The sequence below is a fragment of the Rhinoderma darwinii genome, chromosome 11 (assembly GCF_050947455.1).
Source record: "Rhinoderma darwinii isolate aRhiDar2 chromosome 11, aRhiDar2.hap1, whole genome shotgun sequence".
Classification (NCBI taxonomy): Eukaryota; Metazoa; Chordata; class Amphibia; order Anura; family Rhinodermatidae; genus Rhinoderma; species Rhinoderma darwinii.
The window spans coordinates 53,872,369-53,889,720 of record NC_134697.1 but is presented as its reverse complement, the minus strand read 5'-3'; the positions used below and the strand labels follow the sequence as shown (position 1 = coordinate 53,889,720).

The following is a 17,352-nucleotide window of genomic DNA, read 5'->3' as shown; positions in this document are numbered from 1 at the left end:
GGTATGGTTGCTATGGGTAACGTGCCCACTTTTTGTCTGCAATAATTTATCCCAATGAAATTCTAGAAGTTTTAGGAGAAGATCATAGAATAGGACGTCTCAAATCACTTGCACTGAATCTGTATACTATTACCCAGAATTCATATGTTCTGCAGTAACACATTTTTTATTTTAACACCAAATGTGAATAAGCCTTTAGAGGGGTAAACTAGTGACCCATTAACGGAGAACCAGCATCACACCACACACTGAAAGCACAGGCTCTTAAACGGATGTCAGTCACTAGAGGGATGCGATCAAGTTCAGTGTTATACAGTTAGGAATGACCTTTTCAGCAAGTGTCCTTTATTGTCAAGAAATTCCTCTGCTACCCGAGTACTGAACATACAGAGCTCAGCAATTTTATTCCGCAGGGTGACATAATATACAATGTGCAACTTTTTTTTCTCTTAAAGCTTGGACATAGCCATTTTTCCCATTCTTTTAATAGAAATGACAGACGAGAATGTCTCTGGATTTAGCTTCTTCGATCACTTAAACACTTGCGGTTTTTACAGCAGCAGAGTACGTGACCTGTAACTGGGTTTGTTTTGTCCTTGTTATAATTAAAGATTTCACTGTCAAAGCTGTTGCACCGCCAAAATCACAACCTTTGATTTTTACAAACTCTCAGGTCATCATTTGGCAACTCAATTTTCCCATCTTTCATTGCTTATGACACATCATGACTTCAATTTTACAAGGAGACTAGCTTATGAAAAACCAATGTATCGGTCAGCTTATTCCCTGTAATGTTTGTTTTCAAAAAGTAAATTCAGCATATTAAATTTAAATTTGTCAAATTTGTGCAGTTTATTAGTATTATTTGATCTAAATATACAAATAAAACAAAAATCACAAAGACAACAAAAATGGTACATATAAAAAACATTTTAAATCATTTTTATAGAGTACATGTTTGTCACCCCTTATATTTATGTTATTTCCAGCCATGTAAAAATAAATTATGAAAAATTGCGGTTTTCACATTGGCCACTGGATATCGGCACAATAGGCTGCACTGCTGCCTCATAAAGAAAGCATACCCTCATGTTGTGCAGGGAGCAGTTCCATTTAAGCAGTTTTGCCACTGTAGGAAGTGATGGCATATCGTTAAGATATGCCATCACTTACTGTTAAACATACCTCCCAACCATCCCATATCCGGCGGGACAGTCCCGGTTTCTCACTGCTGTCCTGCCGTCCCGGTCGGTCTGCAAAATATCCCGCTGGGCGCTGCATCAAAACAGCTGATCGCTGCTGACTGCAGCAGCGATCAGAAGAAGGCAGGAGTCTTGCGGCGGCGTTCTCCCTGGGATCAATGCCGGCCCGGGAGTGGACCAGTCCAGTCACCTCACCGGTCAGGTGACTAGACTGGTCCACTCCCTGGCCGGCATCGACACCAGTGAGAACGCCGCCGCAAGACTCCTGCCTTCTTCGGACGGTGAGTGACATTAAAGCAGAGCGGAGAGTGGCAGTAGGGCTGGCTACCTCTACCGCTCTCTGCTCTGACGTCATAGTGGCACAAAGTATAAGGGGGTTGTGTTGCGCTACCTACAGGGGGGGCTGTGGGTGGCATCATCTACAGGGGGGCTGTGTGTGGAGCCATCTACAGGGGGGCTGTGTGTGGAGCTATTTACAGGTAGCAGAGTTACACAACTGGAAAAAAAAAATCCCCATCATGTAACTCTGCTACCTGTCAATTGAAAAGTCATCCACCACAGGGTCTCCCTCTTGACTTTCATTGTTTTCAGCCTTTTGGTTTGTCCTGCAGCTGCTGCTGTGATGAGGAAATGTTATACCCAGGATGGGAAAAGTAACATAAAGACGATATAACCAGATCCATAATATCTGTGATATCCAGACAGTCCAGAGATCCGCAGTGAGAACGTGCGCGCGTTATTTGCAGAAGGATCTGGCTGTAATTTGATGTGTTTATGCGGGATATTGGGCGTGGAATAAAATGTCCCTATTTTCCGAATTCAAAAGTTGAGAGGTATGCTGTTGAATGGTGGTTCAACTGTCTGGACCCCTCCCCATCTTTCAAATTAAAGGGCTGCAGTGCTAGTTCACTTTAATGAAGCTATGTTACTGTTCCACACATAGCGGGTGTTCCTTCATTAACTGAATTGGTGGGGATCGGTACACAATGATCATAATGTTATGGCATAGCCTAAATGATGGGACTGCCTCCAGGGAGTAAACACAGCATAATATAAATGAATAAAATCTGTATTGCAGTCAGAGAAATATAAAAAAAATATCCAGCAAAAAATTATATTAGTGTCCGGTTAATGAAATACGCCATACGATTACCAAAATTATATATATTTTTTAAAATAAGCAGTGTTAGAATGGATTCACACAAGTATGTTCGGTCCGCAAAGGACGGAACGTATTTCGGCCGCAAGTCCCGGACCGAACACACTGCAGGGAGCCGGGCTCCTAGCATCATAGTTATGTACAATGCTAGGAGTCCCTGCCTCTCCGTGGAACTACTGACCCGTACTGAAAACATGATTACAGTACGGGACAGTTGTCCGGCAGCGAGGCAGGGACTCCTGGTGTCGTACATAACTATGATGTTAGGAGCCCGGCTCCCTGCAGTCTGTCCGGTCCGGGACTTGCGGCCGAAGTACGTTCCGTCCTTTACGGACCGAACATACTTGTGTGAATCCATTCTAACACTGCTTATTTAAAAAATATATATATAATTTTGGTAATCGTATGGCGTATTTCATTAACCGGACACTAATATAATCCCTCTGCCCGCTCTTTGTGCTGTACTATAGACAATAGTAAAGGGGGCAGGATCAGACTAAATACAGGGTTTATTTGTTAGTTGTTACCATGGACACGCGAAGGTGTGCATAGGAGCTGCAGACACAAAATGGTGGGAGATTTTCAATCAAGACTATTTGCAAAGTTGTTTAATCTTTGGTCTTAAATGCACTGGAGCAATAATGAGAAAAAAACAAAATCACCAGTCAAGTGAAGACACACATTACCAAACAATTTAATTTTCCAATACCTAATACCACATCTTAAGACATACGATGAATCAGAATTATAGTCTTAGTCAATCAAACATATCCTTTACCCATTTGTTCTTCTGAAACAAAGCATGAGTGGAACTTTAAATGTTCAAGTGAGATCAAATACAGATGTTGAGTTAGAAGCAATGCTTTGTTTCGGCAGCACATGCAATTAACCTCCGTTAAGAACGTCATTTTAATTGCCAAGGGTTTTCATTTTGAACCTGCTCTTGGGAATTTGCCGCTACAAAAGCACACCACGTGTTCCCTTAATTTCCATATGCAAAACCTCTTATTAATTGTACACACTGCAGATAAAATAACAATCTTAAAACAACAGGTAGTTGTATTTAATCATCGTAGTGAGAAATATTATTTCCTATGCCAACTAATTAAGTTTGTTGGCAGAGAGACTGGGAAAAATGTGCCTGCTGGGGCATCTAGCGCAAAACAAAGGGAATTTAAAAGTAAAATCTTTTGAAAATAAAATATTTTTTTAAAGTATAGATCCAACAAAGCTATATGTAACTATCCATACAGAAATTAGATTAGCCGCTTAACCTCGGTCTATGTAACATGAATACAGCAATATGGCCGAAAAAAAAATACGAGGATCAACAATTTCTATACAACGTGGTACATCATCTTTGTGTCATGACACAAGAAAGTGGACCTGAATTACAGCAATCCTTAGGGGGCACCGATTTATGAATGGCAAGGACATGTCAGAAGGAGGATATAACGTAATCTTCCCTTTTAATGAAGAGTGGTATATATAGTTGCAAGAAAAAGTAAGTAAACTGGATTTCTTCATTGGTTATTTATAAAATGTGGTTTGGATGTTATCGAAGGTGAAGTTCACTTCTCATTTTTACTGTACATCTGACGTGCACGTTTTGACATTAAAAAAACCCTGTGTCAAACCGTGTACCACAGCGCGTATATTGATTTCTATGGTCAGGACGGATGCCCTAATGGTGTAGTTTGTGCATATGTTTTGTGTGTGCTTACGTTCTATCCCTTTTTTTTCCTATGTCCTGAAAAGCATAGTCTACTACGCTTTTCAGTACTTTTCCAAAACGTATACCACACGTATACATTTTAATTTGTATTGAAGTCCATCTCGACATATGGACAACGTATCTTAAACCCTACGTTTGCATACGTAAAACGTATACGTTTTTGTCACCATATATGGGAAATCTTGACTTTTCAAAGTTTGATATAGGGCCTGTTCACATCAGCGTTGGTTTCCATTGAGGGGTTCCGTTGGACCTTTCAGTCGGATGAACCCCTCAACGGAAACCAACGCCAATGTGACCACGACCTAAGCTTAAGAACAAAAATAAATAACTAAAAGTATATATTTTTAGAAGTAAGAACGTACATAAACGTATAAGACAAAAAAAACTTAAAATATTACAAATGAATAGGTTTTTGTAACTGTAAAAACGTATACGTTGTCTTATACCACAAATGTGTGCACAAAACGAGATGTGATCTTAGCCTTAGGGTCCTTTAACACCGTTTAATTTTGACAGCTCATTGATCAACGCTCGTTTGCTCCGTTCACAAGGAGCTATGATCAGTAATGTATGGGGACAAGAGGTCGTTACTATGATCGTTTGTCTCCATACATTTCTATCATGTCGGCAGCGCATGTGCTGTCGACAACGGTAATATTTTGTGCTGCATAAATGATACGATCAGCCAACGATCAGCGTTTGCGCATTCATCGGCTAATCGTTGCCCTATTTAGACAGAGCAATGATTGGGAAAGAGCGTTTATATGAATGCCCATTTGCCCAGCCATTGGCCCATGTAAAAGGGCCTTAAGTCACAATTATAGACATACACAATCGAACTAAACTAATAACACAAACAGTTGTACTATTCATGTTGGTTATTAAACACGTTGAGGAAATATCCACAGTGCAGGGAGAAGACGTGAAACTTTGTGTTAATGACTTCTCCAAGAGCTAATTGGCAAAAGGTATTTCTATTAAGGAGATGAGATTGGAAGTGTGGGTTTCACAGGTGCTTTGACTATTAAATAAAGGCACACAAAGCCTGGTTACTGACCAATCTGTTCTTAGAAAAATTAGTGAGCGTGAACCATGCCTCAAGGTAAACAACTTTCAGAAGATGTTTTATGGAGAATTATAAAGCTGGAAAAGGCTACAAAAGAATTGCTAAAGACCTGGGATTATTGTCTACAAATAGAGAAAATTCAGGACTGTCGCTACTCTTACTGTTAAGTTTACTCCAAGAGCATAAAGGACAACCCTGAAGGCGGTGAGAAAGAACCCAAGGGTAACCGCAAAAGACCTACTGAATACCCTACAGACTGCAAAAAACTCTGTGTCCACTATTCTAAAAAACAGTGAATGGCGTTCATGGAAGGCCACCACAAAGGAAGTCGTTGCTGTTAAAAAAAAAAAAACAACAAAAAAAACCTTGTGACCAGTCTCAAGTTTGCCTTAAACCACCTGGATGTTCCACACTGCTTCTGGGATTCTGTTCTACGGACAGATGAGAAAAAAGTAAAACATTTTAGCACAAATACACAACGCTATGTTTGGAGGAAAAAGAACACTGCACACCTACACCAAATCCCAGCTATGAAGCATGCTGGAGGAAGCATCATGGTGTGGGGCTGCTTTGCTGCCCCAGGGCCTGGATGCCTTGCGATCATTGAGGGAACAATGAATTCAAAGGTGTATCAAAACCTTTTAACAGTAGAACATAGGGACAGCAGTCCATGACACCAACGAAGAGACGTTGGGTGATGCAACAAGACAATGACCTAAAGCACACAAGTAAATCAACAAAATAATGGTGGAAAAAGATGATTTGTATTTTGGAATGAACAAATCAGAATCCTGCCCTTTACCCTATCGAGATGCTATGGCGTGACCTGAAGAGGGCTGTGGCAAGACATCCCAGAAATATTGATGAACAGAAACACAGCTGGAGGGAGCAATGGACCGAAATTCCTCCTCAACGTTGTGCAAATTCTATTTGCAGAAACAATGAACGTTTGGTGGAGGAGATTGCTGCTTAAAAAGGATCTACAGGTTATTAAATTCAAGGGTTCACTTACTTTTTCTCCCTGCACTGTGGATGTTTACTTAATGTGCCTAATAATAGTCATGAACAGTACAATTGTGTGTTATTAACGTGATATGAAAGCAAAACTCCTTATAGCAGAACATTAAAAAAACAGTTTGATCTGAAGATATTCCTTATGGGATACATTAAAAAAAAAAAAATAAACAAACATCCGGCCACATTTATTAAAACTCGATACAGAAACACTGGACTTGTTGCCCGTAGCAACCAATCACGGCTTTCTTTTTTTCAGAGCAAAGTTAAAATCAGAACTCCGATTGGTTGTTCTGATAAATGATGCCCATTGTTAGTAAACATTACTAAAAAAAAGTTATACAATCGATTTATTCCCCATTTAAATATTGTATAATTTTTCCAACAATGACATTGAAATCTATGTAAAACTTAAATATTTGTAAGAGCAAAAATGTACTAAAATGGATATCAACCGCGAAATATATGAATCCTGTACAGTTACGGAAATGCGGATCCTGAAACGAGCTGCGGCCCGAGAGTGAAAAGGTTAACGAATACTAAATCAGTTGTTTATTTCTACCTTTTGTCATGTCAGCCAATCTGCTGATGAACGGCTTTATATAAACTGCTTTTGCTTGAGTAAGTAAAAAAATGTAATGACCTCAGAACTCTCCTTGGCGGACATAAAACAATAACCAAGCATCTATTAAATGTTATTCAGCTGCATTGTAATAAGGAGACGTACGATTGCATAGAATAATATATGCATATAATGGCTCTCCTGGATTACACTGCTGCTTTGTGGATGTCTCGGACATTGCTCACGGGAATACTAGGGGGCGCTGTTCTCTTAGCTTACAGCGTCCCTACAAGTGTTGCTCCATCTAGACTGGGTTCTTTAAGATATACAGCACATGTGCGCAGAGGTGGCTTCATGTAATAGAGCAGGAGGAGCTGAGCGGATTGAGATACACAATATGTGTAAAATATATATATATATAGCGCATCAAAAGATCCAGTATAACTTGTCATATTCATTTAAACCTCTGCTCATTGACACTTTTAACAGTGGAATCAAGAATTTACCATGATGCTTCCAAACTAGGAAACTGAAAACTTTGTTAAACAAATATTGAACAATAGAATTTTTTTAATACTGGAAATGTGGCAAGGTGATTTCCACATAGTGTGAAAAAAAAAAAAAAAAAAAAAATCCTTTTCCTAAAGCAAATAGTTTCGATTCTCCTATTTCACATGATTGTTCATATATTCTTGTTTTTTTCTTCTAAAATGAATTGTATATGGAAGCGTTCATGCAGAGAATAGCCCCGGGAGCTTACAATTTATTTGTGAACTTCTGTAACGTGCTGGTTTCAAGCAAGCATTTCTATACAGTGGATTTATTCTGCTGAGAGATCAGATCAGAATTCAATATAGATTAAAAGTTTATTCATATATGAGCACACGTGGATCGTACAGAACACCTTTACCTGGAATTTATATCTTCTGAGGATGCTTCATAGAGGCCTTACTCAAAAGTCAGTATAACAAAATCATACGCAGATCTGAAACTGCGATGGCGCGGTTTATTTTTTGTTTTTTTATAACTTTGACCACACATTTTCAAAAAACACTTCAGTGAAAATTCCAGCTGTGTTTTCATGAACCAAAAAGTAAAAAAAAGAAAAACTGAGATCGACAGACACACACAGACACACACACACACAATATATCTCTATCTTTGTAAGCATTCCGCCTCCACCCTCCATTGCAATAGCCCCATGAGAGTCAAGGATTATAAGGCTATGTTCACACGGGCTATTTTCAGACATTTTTGGGCGTAAACGGCCCGAAAGAAAGCTGAAAAATCGGAAGCAGAACGCCTACAAAGATTTGCCCATTGTTTTCAAAGGGAAATCTGGCATTCTGTTCCGACGGGGTTTTATTTTACGCCTCATTTTCAAATAACGGCGCGTAAAAAGACGCCCCGTAAAAAGAAAAGCACTTCACTTCTTGAGCCGTTTTCGTAGCCGTACATTCTGCGCTATTCTGTTAAAGCTACAGACACCAGAAACCTGACTAAACTCAGTAAAGGCTATGGGTTCTGTAGGGCGCTATTAGTTCGTATCATTCATTTTGTGAAGCGTGTGAACATACCCAAAGGAGAATTTATCTATAGCTTTCCGCCTGTTTTTTGGCTTCATTCAAAAAGTTGTAAATCATGGCCCACACCATATTTGCGACATCTCTTGCCAGTGTTGGAAAGTGCAGATAAAAGTGGATTTTGCTTCCAGCTTTGACAGCTCTTTTAATACTACAGACAGAAAATGCCAGTGTTGGTGAAACTTACCCTAGGTATTTTTGCCCTCGTCTGGGAGGCAGCTTGCTGTAAAAGGATTCTCCCCCACTTGTTCTGTTTGCAATGGAGACCAAGCAAGACTAAACTCCTGAGACCCTGATGATGCAGCCTATAACAAGGCTTTTGGTAGGCCTTTGTAAAAGCCCCAAATACTATACATCTAGCTGCAAAAGTAACAATAAGTAGAGCCTGAAAGACCCTGATAATCCAGTTTGTCAAGTCAAGTAGAAACTCTTGTGGACCATGGTAGAGGACATAACCTAATGGTTTCCAAATTCTTAAAAAAATAAAAAAAAAAAAAAAAAAATTTATAGAAAAACTTCTATAGAAATCAAATGAAAAAAAATAGACGTTCATGAGGGCCGTAGTTATTTCTTAATACAGTAAAACTTTTTAAACTTACTGATGAAAAAACTATATCGCTCTTCCAGTAGAATTTAGAGCCAACATCTTCGTACTGGCCTAATGTGGCATAAACAAAGTCAAAACATATTATTTCTGCCAAGACTCATTTTCAGAAAGAGTGGGTTGTGGTAAACATTTTGCTATACTCCAATAATGTAACCAAAGTCCATTACTCTGCACTTAAGCCCAGTAGAGATGATAACCCATTATTGATCATCCCTTTTAGAGAGGCCCTTGGAAATGTCTAAGCACCCTCTTATGGCTTGGCCTGAAAGATAAAACTTGTTCTGATATTATTTACTGCTGATTCCCTATCATTTATAGACACACAAAAGATGAATTTAGACTCATCCCAGGTAAACATTTCACAATTCAGGCCATTATTCCATCTCAGATTTCAGTTCCCTGTATGTTTTTTTGTTTCTTTTTAACAGGTTGTACAGGATTAGAAAAAATGATCTGGCTTTTTTTTTATCATCCAGAAACAGCGCCCCTCTTGTCCATGGGCTACGTCTGATATTCCAGTTCATCTCAAGTCAAGTGAATTGGGCTCAGTTGCAATTCCAGACACAGCCCATGGACAAGAGTGGTGCTGTTTTCTGAAAGACAAAATCGAATCTTTTGGCTACCTATAAGCTTTTTACATAGAGATACACTGGGGCATCTCATTTTAGTTTGAAGCGAAAGAATTGCCACATTTATCAAACGCGTAAGCAAAAACATGACAAACAATGTGCTCAATATTATTTTTAACACAGAAAATTGATTTGGTACTTCTTCGGTGAATTGGTAACACCAGAGTTGTAGTAAGTGCACTTTTCTGACGAATATAAGTGGTTCTAAATGAGTATGTTGAAGATACAGTAAAACAGGAAAACACTTAGCCAATACATGACCCAGCATGCTGCAATTGTATGGAGATAAATCAGGCTATTTGACAACTAAGCTATATTATTAGTCACCTATTTGATAGCTTTAATCTACCATATGTTTTTAAATAACATACTGAAAATTCATGTAAATATATCACTCTGTTTTCTCTTCTGTTTCGTCATAGGAACAAATCAACGAAAGAACCTGCAGCGCCGGAGCCGATGAATGATACGAACTAATAGCGCCCTACAGAACGCATAGCCTTTACTGAGTTTAGTCAGGTTTCTGGTGTCTGCAGCTTTAACAGAATAGCGCAGAATGTACGGCTACGCGGTTTCTTCTGACATTTTTCACTCTAACAGAGTCTCCGACGCAGATCTGCAAATGCAGCGTGGATTTATATTAGAATTTGTGGCAATATCTGAGGCAGACACACTGATTTCTGCCATGGATGTGCCAGTGGCTTTTCCTTGTGGAATCCAGTGTGGTCATTTTTCTGAACAGACTTTTTCCACTGCATGTGAATGAGTTATAAAATATCCCAGTCACTTGCCTTGCTTGCGGAATGTCAGCATATTTGATGAGGATTTAAGTGTGGATCCGGCTTACAGGACACTGTGGGAACTACATGAGGAGGCTGCCTGCCGCTGGAAGAGGAGAGGAGACTCTGCGCGGGCTGAATTACAGGGGACTGACGCTGCAGACGATCCTGTGGATGAGTGCTGGAAAAGTGATTTGTGCAGAAGCTATTTGTTTAAAGGAAAAATGACAATTAATATGGACGGTGAAAAATTACTTACACCAGCCTCTTCCACTTAATACCGGCTAGGCCTGTGGATTACCAGTTGGGTAGCAACTCTACCTGGCTATCAGCTGATTGACTTTAGAAATCACCAGCCATGAGCTAAGGCTGCCAGATCTGTATTTAGTTAGCAGTACTCCTCTCTGGCTAACCGTTGGCGATTCTGTTGGAGGGACCCCATCTTTCTATATGCTCTAGTAGCATATTGGGCCCCTTTAAATCTGCTCACCGAGGCAGTGTAGACTACAGCCAATATGCATGTATGTAACTAGAGCTCTTTAACAGCGAGGTCTCCAATGGGCCATTTTAAAGGGGTTGTCCAGGCAGTCTCCCCCACTCAATCAGACATTGGGCGTGGAGAGACGTAGCGCACGCCTAGGCAACCATTCAACTTTCAGCAAATATCGTGCAAGGGTTCTCTTCTAAATATTTAGACCTGTGCACAATACTTCCTGAGATTCACATAGTTGGCTCAGCAACGGTCCTGTCCGGCGGGCACAAGCATCTCTCCACGCCCAATGTCAGATCATATGAACGTCGAAACGCGTAGCCACTCTTAATAAATTGATCTTATTACCAATACCCCGGGACTTCGTTCCACATTATTCTCACCACATAGCAGCGCCTTTGGAAAGATCCATTTTTTCTACCTGCATTTATCTCAATGTCAGATCAGGCTGTCTGGACAAATCCCTTTAACGGGACAGAATAGGGCACGGCAGTTCTGATCACAAAGCTTCACTGTACTTGTCTTGGAGTCTTTCACAACAGGCACACAGCAGACACCGGACAGCACTGTAACAATGCAGACTCTCGCAGCAGCAGAGCTGGTATCTCGAATAGCACTGGGGGTTGTACACTAACGGCCCTCTCAGTTGGGCCTTCGCCTATCTAAAGCGACCACGAGGGTCTGTTCATCCAAAAGCGCTGATCAACTATTTTTGCCTCCCCTACAGCCCTTTGCGTGCTACTGATCCTCCTGTACCACTGTGTGCAGCCATTCCTCTTCTTTTTCATAGTTAGTAGGTTTTCCTCCACTCTCTTATGACTGAGAATCTATGTCATAGCATATGGCACTACAGATCTCCACCGCCATGACAACCAAGACGTTCATATGTCAGGAGCCTGTTGCACCTCCGTGAGTCTATGCTTTGCTTCGGTCCCCCTCCAGGGCACACAGATAGACACGAAAATAGTGGATTAATACAGGGTGAGTCAGAAAAAGTGATATATTTAGGGAAAGTGGCAGAACAATACTACCGGAAATTATTATTATTGAAGTAATTACCAACACCAGCATCAATACTGGCTGGGCCGGTGGTTTACCGGCTTGGTAGCAACCCTACTAGAGCTTTGCGCAAGATCTAAGCCTTAGCCCTCATATTCTAGTCGCGGAACAGCTTTTCACTGCCGAGGTTGTATGTAATATATGTCATAACTTTAAAGGATCAATATAAAGTTTTAGACCACTACAATGTTTAAATTATTTCAAGCTCATTCAAAACCAATATTTTTTAAAAGGCACCTTCAAAAGCGATTTAAAAAAAAAAAAAATAGTCAGTGTGTTTGGTGCAACTTTTACATTTTTACTTTATGAGATACAGCTGCTTTGTATATTGTATACAGAGCAGTTGCATAGTTCGTTAAAACCTGAATCCGTCAGGTTCAGTATGAGCGGGTCCTGCGTGTCTGACACGCAGGATCCACCTGTAATCGATCACATCGAAATGATAAAATTTAGATGTGATAGATTACAGGTGGATCCTGCGTGTCTCGCTTTCACTGTACCAGTCAGTGCTGTGGATACAAGGCAGCGGTTTCTCAAAAATTAAAAATTATTTTTTTTTAAAAACTAATTTGAAAGTTGCACCAAACACACTGACTGACATTTGTATTAAAAACAAACAAACAAACCTTTCAAAAGGTTCCCATAGCCTTTAGACTTAATTCCTAAAAATACTTTCTATGCAATACCTGTTATTGTAACTGGGTTTGTTAAATTTAGATGTAGTATAAAAACGGAGAAGTGAATTCTAATTGTTTCACAAACACATGATGAATATCTGAAGCTTTGCCTCCTGGCATAATACCTAGTACATAATGTAAACTCTATATTAATCCACTGTAAGGTAGCACACTAGAAAAGTTTTATTTTTTTTATTCTAGTACATTCCAGTTTAAAGGGGTTGTCCGGGATTTTAAAAAAACAAAAAAAAACGGGTCTGCTTTTTTTCTCCCTATAAACAGCGCCACTTCTGTCAAATGGGCTGTGTCTGGTATTGCAGCTCTGTGCCATTCGAGTAAGGGAGACGGAAATGCAATTCTACTTCTATGGACAAGAGTTTCGCGATCTCCAAAAAGCAAAAGAGCAGATAATTATTTCTCATAAATCCTAATAAACTCATATTGGTATTTTCATCTCCTCTTTCTGGCTACCCTTCATTAAAAAGTCGCTTTCCAGCAGAGCTCAGGGGTTTTGAAGCTCTGTATATTTTAAAAATTAAAACAGACATTTATCAATCGTGTCCTGAGATTATCTGGCCAATGTGTCACTGCACTTTGAACCCTGAAATAAAGTAAGTACGAAAACATTATTTAGCTAATCTGAACTCTGGCTTAAACATGAACAGTATTATATAATATATATCATCTGATTGGCAGCCAAAAGCATTTCCACCTATCTTGGGACTAAAAGTAATTGGTCAGCTATATCAATTTCAAAATGATAAAAATTATACCATGAACCAGTGGGGAGGACGGGGTGTCAAATCAATGTGGCATATGAGGGTACAAAAGTGCTGGATTTTGAGAAATTAAAAAAGGCCTCTGTGTCGCATAATAGGACTATCGGAGACTGTGCAATTAGACATCCGGTACTGGCAGCACTATAAATATCTATGAAAACCTCACAATCAGCGAAACGGGGGACCGAAATATATATTAGCGAATGTACTCACATACTGTAGGGAGTACACTGCTAATAATTTTTGGTCCCCACATAACCTCTTTAAATCTTTGTCTATGAAGTGGATTTGGAGGTCTGTATAAAGGAAAACGTTGCTACGACCGCCATAAAGTTATCACAAAATTAATCAACACAGAATTTTGGACCTGAAAACTACATGGAGATGAACCCCTTTCGAGTCTACAATCTGTATATTTAAGTGGGCGGTTTGATGGCTGATGGCTTTTAATAGCACACTGTAATAACTTGACCCTGCTAATGTGACAAAGGACTAAAATAATTATGTCTGTCACTAAAACGGCAAAAATAGATCCAGACATAAGCTCCAGGTTCCCAAATCCAGTAGAAGAAACTTTTCCCCCTTTAACGACCGCCGACTGTCTTTTGATGGGGGGGGGGGGGTGCAGGTCCCCAGTAGTCTACAGCAGTGTCTTTTAGCGTTGCTGTAGAAAAGGCTCGCAAGCGCTCCTGGGAGCTCTAATTCTCTAAGCAGGAGATGCAGCTAACCGCAACTGAACTTAGAGCAGTCTTCAGAGTACAGCTGGGATCAGAAAAAAAAATCTGACCCCAGCTGTTTCACCCCTTGATCGCTGCAGTCCATGACTGCGGCATGATCAAAGGGGACTCCCCTCTTCGATCGCGCCATCAAGCTAGATTAAGATCGTAGACTAGGGAAACCCACTGCAGTCAGTCCTGTGGTCCTAGAAAGGACCCCGGGGCTGTCTGCTCAGTATGCCTGCTGTTAGGGCACATTATTTGCTGCCCCAACAGCAGCCCGTGTCCCGCATAAAACAAGGCCTCATATAGCCACGGCAATGAAAGAATAAAAAAAGTTATGGCTGCTGAAAGGCAGACACAAAAACACAAAAATGAGCTAGTCATTAAGCCTTTTTCTGGCCTGGTCATTAAGGAGTTAAAATAAAAATTATAAAATAAAGGAAATAAAACACCTAAAAAAAACAAAACAATCGAAGCTTCAAACTTTCCAGTGCAGGCACACTTTAATCCTGCATCCTTTATAAACTGGATGTCTTCTCCAGAATACCGATGCTCATGCCATAATATGCCCACATTATGCAGAATGTAGGTTTCCCAAACCTTCAAAAAAAACAAAAAAACCATGTCCACCGTCTTTGCACTATATGCAATGTCCCAATCTGCTGTTACACTTAACTAAAATATTTTACACCCATGTGCAGATATTACATACATGTCAGGTGATGGGTTAAAAATCTTTGATTTGGGCGGTCATGGCATATCAGATGACAAGAAAAGTGAAAAATATATGCAGTACGTCAGATCTTGGCTATGTCAGGGCACAACGCAAACAGCGTGCAAGCAGGTCGAAATCTGCAGGAATTTTGAGGCAGATTTTTCTGCCTGCAAAAAACTGTGTGAACAGGTCCTAAAACAGGATTTTTTTTAAATCAAGTATTAACTTAAGAACACCACTTTAAAAAAACAAAACACATTATGTGCCAGATGATGCATGAAATTTACATGAATATGGATAACCCCTTTACCCCTGGTAAAATGGATGAATAAATGACAGCACGCAAGTGGGAATCATCATGAATGCTGAACACTGGAAGAGATTACCACATTGTAAATGAAAGGTCTTCACCCGCACTCAACTGAATTACCCATCTGCTTACATCAGCAGGCATGGCCCGAAAAACAAATCATTTTAGGATCTAATGTACGTAAATGTAATGCCCTTAAGACATACGCCTTATAACCTCTTATAGTTAACGGCCATATTTCATTATTCTAGGCATAGAGGTCAATGTATTGTGCACATGAAGCCAGGCATGTTTTATCCTAACAGTGCCCATCCCCCAGAAGAGAATCCAGTTTTACCGTAAGTGATAAAGAAAATGCAAAACCGTTACATTTATAAGAAAAGTCTACATGTAGCAGCACAATAGTCAGCAAATAGACATAGATACGAAAAGAGAATGTCGCGTACTTAGATTATCATGCAAATATACCGAGTAGAGTCACATTATTATGACCGCCTCCTACTTTTGACATCGGCAGCGCGTATCCCATGAAGGAAGTGATGTCATAAGCTGGCTCGGTAGGTATATAAGATGTGCGATAGGCTGCCTGAACACATATCACTCGTTGTTGCCATGGGTAAAACGGGCTATCAAAGTTTGAAAAACGGATGATTATTGGCTTTCAGGCCAAGGGTGGCAGTATTTCTCAAACAGAGCAGTTTGTGAACTGTTCGCATGCTGCTGTGGTGAAAGTGTATTGTGAGCGAACAAATGGCACCATTGTGAATAACCGACGTGAAAACCGCAGCGCATCACGTGACATTGATGGGAGAGGTGAATGTCGGCTACGAAGGCCGAATACTACAGTGGAGCAGCTCACCGTGAAAATTAACCAGGGGGCTACCAGACGGGTCTCTAAAAACCGTTCAGCAATCCCTACTGCGTATGGGGCTACGAAGCAGACTGATTGTTCGCATAGGGGCAGTGACAAAGGTGCATGGAAAAAAGGCTTCACCGATGATTGGCATAGGGTTTTCTGCTTTATTGAACAGATGCACGTTGGCGTGTCAGGCAAGAAACAGCAGAGAGCAAACACCCTGCAACCATAGCTGGAAGAACACAAGCTGGTGCCGGCAGAATTATGGTCTGGCCAATTTTTTCATGGGATACCCTGGGCCCACTTATCCATGTGGAAGGTACTCTGAACTGATTTTGGTACGAATCCATCGTTCCAGATCTCATCCACCCATACATGCTGTTTGCCTTCCCTGGGGCAGATGGAATCTTTCAGCAGGACAATGTGATATGTCACATGGCTAGAAATGTTCACCAGCGGTTGGAAGACCACGATCAAGACTTCCAAGTACTTCCCTGGCCCCCTAATTCACCAGACTTGAACCCATTTGAGCATCTGTGGTAACCACCACGATCTTGTTAGCTCTAAGTATCCTCCCCCACACACCAGCAAATGTGGGATGCACTGCAGTTAGCATGGCTCCAGAGACATCCTACCAGCACCTTATTCAGGCACTCCCAGCCCATCTAACTGTATGTATATGTGTGTGTGTATATATATATATATATATATATATATATATATATATATATAATCACACACTATATGGACAAGTGTGTATGGACACCTATACAAGATTTTGACATCCCATTCTTAATCCATAGGCAATAATATGGAGCTATTCCCCACCCCATCCCCTTTTGCAGCTAATATAGCTTCCACTTTTCTGGGAAGGCTTTCTACAAGATTTGGGAGTCTGTGGGAATTGTTGCCCATTCATCCAGAAGATCATTTGTGAGGTCAGACCAATGATGTTGGATAAGAATGCCTGGCTCATAATCTCCATTGTAGTTCATCCCAGAGGTGTTGGATAGGGTCGAGGTCAGGGCTCTGTGCTGGCAGTCAAGTTCTTCCACCTCAAACTCACCTAACCATGTCTTTATGGATCTTGCTTTGTGCACTGGGGCACAGTCATGCTGGAACAGAAAAGGGCTGAACCCCAAACTGTTCCCCCAAAGTTGGAAGCTACAATTATCCAAAATATCTTGGTATGATGAAGCATTAAGATTTCCCTTCACTTGAATTAAGGGGCCCGACCAAATATTTATATTTTATTATTTATGGTTATTCTCTTCTAATTATTTTATGTTATGTTACCCTTAATAAACACCGTGGCCATTTTTATCCAAAGAAACGGTTGTCGGTTTTATTTCAGATGATAAGTTTTAGTGGGGTTTGTTCTACCATGCAGTCAGGCAGGTAACGTTCT

At 40.4% G+C, this 17,352-nt stretch overlaps 1 protein-coding gene across 4 annotated transcripts in view; it reads right to left on the bottom strand.

Moving 5' to 3' along the window:
- MARCHF8 (membrane associated ring-CH-type finger 8) overlaps positions 1 to 17,352 on the bottom strand; it is a 172,527-nt gene that overhangs the window by 22,877 nt on the left and 132,298 nt on the right. The window lies entirely within an intron of this gene.